We start from the raw sequence: 7,504 nt of genomic DNA, 5'->3' as shown, positions 1-7,504 counted from the left end.
AACTTCAAAGGCTTCAGTCAGGACTTCAGTTAATCCCTGCACTTTCCCATCACACCCTGGACAGAAATGTTAACAGCTAGGTCTTCTTGGACTTGGCCAATATCCCAGTTTTTTTTTGTTTTGTTTTGTTTGTTTTTCGAGACAGGGTTTCTCTGTGTAGCGCTGACTGTCCTGGAACTCACTCTGTAGACCAGGCTGGCCTTGAACTCCGCCTGCTTCTGCCTCCCAAGTGCTGGGATTAAAGGCGTGTGCCACCACACCCGGCTAATAAAGGAGTACCAGTCCCAACAAGCCAGACAGGAGTTGAACCTGGAACCTTCTGATCCATAGTCAGACATGTTATCCATTGCACCACTGGTCCGCAGACCCAGTTTCCTTAGGTTCCCCAAAAGATGTCATCACCCTGGAAAGGTGGAAATTTCTGGTTCCTTTGTAAAGTCAGTTATGTCAAATGATGTTTTGCTGGGGCACACAGGTGAAAGGACGTTTTGCTAGAGCAGATATCTGAAAGAACATTTTGCTGAAGCAGACATAGGTGAAAGGATGTTTTTGCTGTAGCAAACATGTAAAAGGACACATGATGTTTAGAAAGAATATAAATATGACCCCACAGACAGTGGGAGGGAAAGCATTGGTTTGCCCTGTTCCACCTTGCTAGTCTTTGCTGATGGCACACATGTATTGGCTCACTTTACACTGCATTGCTGAGCTTTGCTTGCTGTGACGTCATAGAGAGAAACTCATCAAAGAACTTCTCTGTATTTGCCAGGCACTGGCAGAGCCTCTCAGGAGACAGCTATAACAGGCTTCTGTCAGCAAGCTCTTGTTGGCATCCACAAGTGTCTGGGTTTGGTAGTTGTATATGGGATGGATCTGCAGGTGGCACAGTCTCTGGATGGTCAGTCTCTGCTCCACACTTTGTCTCTGTATCTCCTCCCATGGGTATTTTGTTCCCCCTTCTAAGAAGGACTGAAGTATTCACACTTTGGTCTTCCTTCTTCTTGAGTTTCATGTGTTTTGCAAATTGTATCTTGGGTATTCTGAGCTTCTGGGCTAATATTCACTTACCAATGAGTGTATATCATGTATGTTCTTTTGTGATTGGGATACCTCACTCAGGATGATATTTTTTAGTTCCATCCATTTGCCTAAGAATTTCATAAATTCATTGTTTTTAATAGCTGGGTAGTACTCCATTGTGTAAATGTACCACATTTTCTTATCCATTTCTCTGTTGAGGGACATCTGGGTTCTTTTCAACTTCTGGCTATTATAAATAAGGCTGCTATGAACATAGTAGAGCATGTGTCCTTATTACATGTTGGAGCATCTTCTGGGTATAGGCCCAGGAGTGGTATTGCTGGGTTCTCAGGTAGTACTATGTCCAATTTTCTGAGGAACTGCCAGGCTGAATTCCAGAGTGGTTGTACAAGCTTGCAATCCCACCAGTGCCTGACAAATAACAGAGGTGGATGCTTGACTGAGCACAGGATCACCAGTAAAGAAACTAGAGAAAGGACCCAAGGAGCTGAAGGGGTTTGCAGCCCCATAGGAGGAACAACAGTATGAACTAATCAGTGCCCCCAGAGCTCTCAGGGACTAAACCACCAACCAAAGAATACACATGGTGGGACCCATGGCTCCAACTGTATATATAGCAGAGGATGGCCTTGTCGGTCATCAATAGGAAGAGAGGCCCTTGGTCCTGTGAAGGCTCGATGCCCCAGCGTAGGGGAATGTCAGGGCCAGAAAGCAGGAGTGGGTGAGTTGGTGAGGAGGAGGAGCAGGTAGGGGATAGGGGGTTTTCAGAGGGGAAACCAGGAAAGGTGATAACATTTGAAATGTAAATAAAGAAAATATCTAATAAAAAAATGAAAAAAAAAAAAAAAAAGAACTCTCATGAGTTTCCTGTGGCTTCTTGCCACTTCAGCAGTCTTGGGTGATTGTCGAACTTTGCAGTGGCTTCTGGATTCAACTGCCCTAGCTGATTTGTGTGTGGTATCTGCCAAGTGGACTGGACTGCAGCTGCTGATTCATGTTCGGTGTTTGCTAGTGGACTGGACTGAGAACAATGAAGATTGCCCTGAATCACCCCAAAGAAATATTTCTAAACAGATTCACTTCCCCTATATCCTAATAACCTTCCTTTTCTACTACCTCTGGTGTGTGGTGAGCTAGAGGGGAGGTTGAACCTTATTAAAGCAGGTTGAGAAACATTTATGTCTACATCACCTCCAGACAGCAGGAAGCAATTTTAAGAGCATGCTACCTACATGCCCTAGAGGTGGAGTGGGTGGTGTTTGGTCACTCAGTGGGTAGCTGATTAGGGGGTTGGTTACAGATTGTTAGTAGTCTTGGTCTAAGAGGAGACAAAGAAAAAAAAAAGGTTAGATTCAGGGATTTATTTCTCTTTTTCTCTTTCTTCCCTCTTTCCTCCTTTCTCTCCTGTCTAGTGTTAGGGGGAAAGCAGGGAAAGGAGATGTGAAGTGGAAACTTAAGGGTTCTTTGGAAAGACGGTTGGATGGTGTTCTGCTGGGCCAAACATGTAAAGGAACGCTTAGATTAAGTGGACACAGATGAAAGACTTAAGACAGACTCATGATGGAACATTTAGCTGAAGCAGACACAGGAAAAAGATGTTCTGCTTAAAGCAAACACATAAAGGAACACATGATAAAAGATTCTTTGCTAACAGCACACATGTATTGGTCTGCCTTACACTGCATAGTTGAGCTGCATTTGTCAGGACTCCATAGAGAAAAAACACACCAAAAATCTTCTGGTGGTATGCAGCAATTTCTTGCTGCTTCCACAGATTCAGGCTGATTGACAAAATGATGTCAGCTAAGACAAATACACGTGCTGAGGGAAGACGTGTTCTAAGGCAAGACACGTGCTGAGACGAGACATGTAGGGGACATGTGATGTTTAAAAGATATAATTAGGACTCGACAGACAGTGACAGGCTAAACTCGGCTTACTTACAGAGCTAGCTGTACAACGCTTGTGAGTCTCTCATCTTTGCTGATCTTCGCTTCCCTGAGAAAGACACAGCCAAAAACTTCTACTGGCATTCCTCCTCATCCCTCCTGCTGACTCATGCTTAGACCTGGCTGTCTCTACTAGTCAGTGCCACCGCTGCTGATTCATGTTTGCTATTCCAACTCTACCGAACTGGGCTGCTAGTATATCTGTAAAATGTTTGTGAATGGATTGAGCTGCTGCTACTAGCCAATGGACTAACTGCCATTTTTCAGACAACACAGATGAGAGTTGCTCCAAAGAATCTTTCCAAACAGGTCCACTTTCCCTGTATCCTTTCTTTCCCACCACCTCTGGTGGGTGGTAGGCTAAAAGAAAGGTTAAAACATTTAAAAACCATCATTAAAAAGAAACGTTAAAAAATTAAAATTACAGGGATGACAAGAGATAAGGGTGGATTTAGGAATGATAGGATAAAAGGGTAGATTACTGAATCTCTTTTAAGACTAGAAACAACCGCAAGTCTCAAATATTTACATTACTGTGGATTTTTATTTATTGATAGAAATTTAAGGTAATATTTTGCTACAAAATACTGTATATATGTTTCAGCTCTTGTTTAAGGTGTTGTACATATGTAATTCATCTAAAAATGTAAAGTTCTAGTCCCTGAAAACTACCATTACAAGCTGTTTATGTAATTAAGAAATGCAATTTAGTAGTCAGTCAATCAAACTTATGGTCATATTAGGTAATAGTTTAGTTAATTACAGAAATAAGCTTTATTTAACCTCCTATAGATGTTTTCAAAGTTAAGCAGATAAATAGTAAGTAGCTAGAAACAAGCAATTTAGATCTACTTTAGATAAATAGATGGTCTTCAAACACTCTAGAATTCTACAGAGTATGTCATTTAAGATGTTTTAACATAAGGCTTTTAATGACAGTGAGACACATCAGTTCCTGGCAGCACTCTCATTCCACTCCAATGAAGATGATGGGCATTGAAGAACTTTCACATGGAATTTTTTCGTTTGGGCAAAGCTAGGCACTGGGGAAAAAAAAAAAACCCAACTGTGGACACTGAGAATTTGATAGACCAATTTTGCAGAGACAAAGTAGGACAGTCCTTCAATAATTCCTGCTTTACAGAAAAGTCAGTCAGATATATTGGGCCAGTAGGCTGAAGATGGATGCCCAATGTTGCAGAGGAAGCTTGGGGGACTAACCAGGCAGCCATCCATGTCTGTCATTTCTATAGTTTTGGAAGCTGCTGCCTTCAGACTTCCTGTTCATTTGGGTAATATTTATCCTTCTCATGTCTCTGATGGGGTTGAAGACTGGATAATTATAATCTCACATATAAGTTTAAGTTGTTTTAGATTTAAGAAAATGTTTTAATGTGTGAGAAGATGTTTTTAGGTTGATAAAAGCAAGTTGTGCTAGAAAGAGATTTAGGTACAGAACTTTGAATTCACCAAGATTTCCAAATACATATGGACTGGGCATGTGAATGTAATTTTTACCTGATAGTTCTCATAATTGTTCTCATTGTATATAGTTTATTGATGTTTTAGAAAGAGCCTTTTGTTGGACTAAAAGGGAGAGATGTTGGAATAATGTTCACCATGTGAAGAATGTCTTTGTACTATTCAAATGTTGATTTCTGTACCTGACCTTGGTATTGTTATTTTTACTGGATCATCTCCTGCCTGAATATTTTTGTAAACAGTCTTCCACATCACCTTCTTATTGGTTTAATAAAGGTCTGACTTTATTAAGCAAGGCAGGACTTCTGGGCAGAGATAGGAACTCTGGGGAAAAAATCAGGCATGGGGAATTCACATACAGGAACTGAGTGAGAGGTAATGGGCCACATAGCAAATATGGGCTAGTATAGACAAGGTTGTTAAGTTATGTGAGCTAGTTGGGAACAAGCCTAAGCTATAAGGCCTAAGTTTTCATAAACAATGAAGAGACTTTGTGTCATTATTGGGAGCTGGTGGGTCAAAACAGTCTGGCAGTCCTCCTCTTCCTCCTCCTCTTCCTCCTCTTCTTTCCTCTTTCATTTTTCTCTCCAAAAGTAAATGAACTGGCTCTAGTTTGTGGGTTCTCTGTGTCCCATCTCCCTGGGGGAGGGGGTTGAACTATTCTGCATAATCAGCTCATGTTTCCTTCCCTCTCTCTTTTCAGTCTACCTTTAGCCCATTTGACTCATCTAGCCAGTGTTTTGTATCTACAGTTTACATGATGCTTGCTTTCTTCTCTGTTTTTTCTCTATCCACCCAATCTAATCCCTTGCCTTACTCTTCTTTCCTTTGCATTCACACCCACAGTGTGATGGTTTGTATATGCTTGGCCCAGGGAGTGGCACTATCAGGGGGTGTGGCTGTGTTGGAGTAGGTGTGTCACTGTGGGGATGGGCTTTAATACCCTCATCCTAGATGCCTGGAAGCCAGTCTTCTAGAAGCCTTCAGATTAAGGAGTAAAACTCTCAGCTCTTCTTACACTATGCCTGCCTGGAAGCTGCCATGCTCCCTCCTTGATGATAATAGACTGACCTCTGAACATGTAAGCCAGCCCCAATTAAATGTCCTTATAAGAGTTGCCGTGGTCATGGTATCTGTTCACAGCAGTAAAACCCTAACTAAAACACACAGTGGCTAATAATATATCAGTGCACACAGTGCTGTCAGAGCCCCCCTTTGTTCCATAAAATTATTAATGTTTAATGGGGTGACATTTTTTTTCTTTACTATTACCGTATTTTCATATTGGAGTTTCCCATCGATAGTGATTGTTGTTGCATATAGTAATCTACCTTCAGGAGGGTACTGAGGATTGAGCCTGGTGTCCTAAACACTAGTTTACCAGAGATGAATGACACATTAGCCCTATAATCACCCAGACCCTCCAGGACATAACAAACACATCCACCAAAAGAAGAAAGATGACTAAAAAAAAATAATAACCTATCCCCAGATGTACAAGTCTCAATGCAAAAATACAATAAACATAAGAAACCAAGGTATCAAGTCTTCTTCAAAAATCTTCAAACCCATAGTAATATCTGCAATGAGAGTGAGTTACATGAAATTCCAGGCAAAACATTCAGAAAAATGATATTTTCTTTTCTTTTTTAAAATTTTTATTAGATATTTTCTTCCTTTACATTTCAAATACTATCTCCAAAGCCCCCTATACCCTCCCCTCACCATGCTCCCCAATCCACCTACTCCTGCTTCCTGGCCCTGGCATTCCCCTGTACTGGGGCATATGATCTTCACAAGACCAAGGGCCTCTCCTCCCAATGATGGCTGACTAGGCCATCCTCTGCTACATATGCAACTAGAGACACAGCTCTGGGGGGTACTGGTTAGTTCATATTGTTCCTCCTTTAGGGTTGCAGACCCCTTTAGCTCCTTGGGTATTTTCTCTAGCTCCTTCATTAGGGGCCCTGTGTTCCATCCAATAGATGATATTTTCAAACAATTCAAAATGACACGAACTCCTGAATGAATTTCAAGAAAATATAACAAACAGTAGATGAAAAAATGGTGTCAGCCGGGTGTTGGTAATGCACACCTTTAATCCCAGCACTTGGGAGGCAGATGCAGGTGGATTTCTGAGTTTGAGGACAGCCTGGTCTACAAAGTGAGTTCCAGGACAGTCAGGGCTATATAGAGAAACCCTGTCTCGAAAACAAAACAAATACCAAGTCATGTATAAAAGCAGGTAACTGGAGGAGTAAAACTATTCTAAAGAGACACTGTCCTCACTTTGATGATCATAGCATTGACACAAGGTAAACCAATGACTTGGATTTTCAACCCAGGAATCTCATGCTGGTAGAAGGAAAAGACTGAAGCCTGGTGCCAGCCAGAGGGGGAATATTGTCTCCCAGAAAGCTGATGGCTTGTCACCTTGCAGGAGAGATTGGAGATGGCACAATTATGGGAGCTGCTTGGCTGTGCATAATTATGGTGTTCTGCCTAAGCATCTACCTGTCAGGATCTCAGAGATGGACTGGGGAGGTAACAAGGGTATAGTGTGTCACCAAATCTCTGTATCTTTATTCTCAAGGTTGCCTGTTGGGGTATATTTGTGTGAAGGTGTCTCTATATTCAGTTTTGAAGCCTTCAGAGAACTAAATGCTGGTAGATCTCGGTATGGTTATTTCTATGGTCCATCACTGGTCTCATATTTTGCAAATATTCAACTTTCCTCAACAACCTAGAGGTAATATAGAACTGTATTTGATTGGCTGTAATAAAGTTCTGATATTCAATAGCTGGGCAAGAAATGGAAGCCGGGCATGGTAGCGCACACCTTTAATCCCAGCACTCGGGAGACAGAGGCAGGAGGATTTCTGAGTTCGAGGCTAGCCTGGTCTACAAAGTGAGTTTCAGGACAGCCAGGGCTATACGGAGAAACCCTGTCTCAAAAACACCAAAAAAAGAAAGAAAAAAGAAAAAAAGAAAAAAAGAAAGAAAGAAATGGAAGGAGGGAGGGAGGGAGGGAG

General features: G+C 41.7%; 1 non-coding gene across 1 annotated transcript; it reads right to left on the bottom strand.

Annotated features, from left to right (window-relative positions):
* Nucleotides 1-288: 288 nt before the first annotated feature.
* Trnah-aug lies at nucleotides 289-361 on the bottom strand. The gene has a single exon. It is a non-coding gene; the product is annotated as a tRNA-His (tRNA).
* Nucleotides 362-7,504: the final 7,143 nt, after the last annotated feature.

The sequence above is a fragment of the Mus caroli genome, chromosome 1 (genome assembly GCF_900094665.2).
Source record: "Mus caroli chromosome 1, CAROLI_EIJ_v1.1, whole genome shotgun sequence".
NCBI lineage: Eukaryota > Metazoa > Chordata > Mammalia > Rodentia > Muridae > Mus > Mus caroli.
Note: the sequence above shows the minus strand (reverse complement) of the source record. Positions and strands in the feature narration are given on the sequence as shown.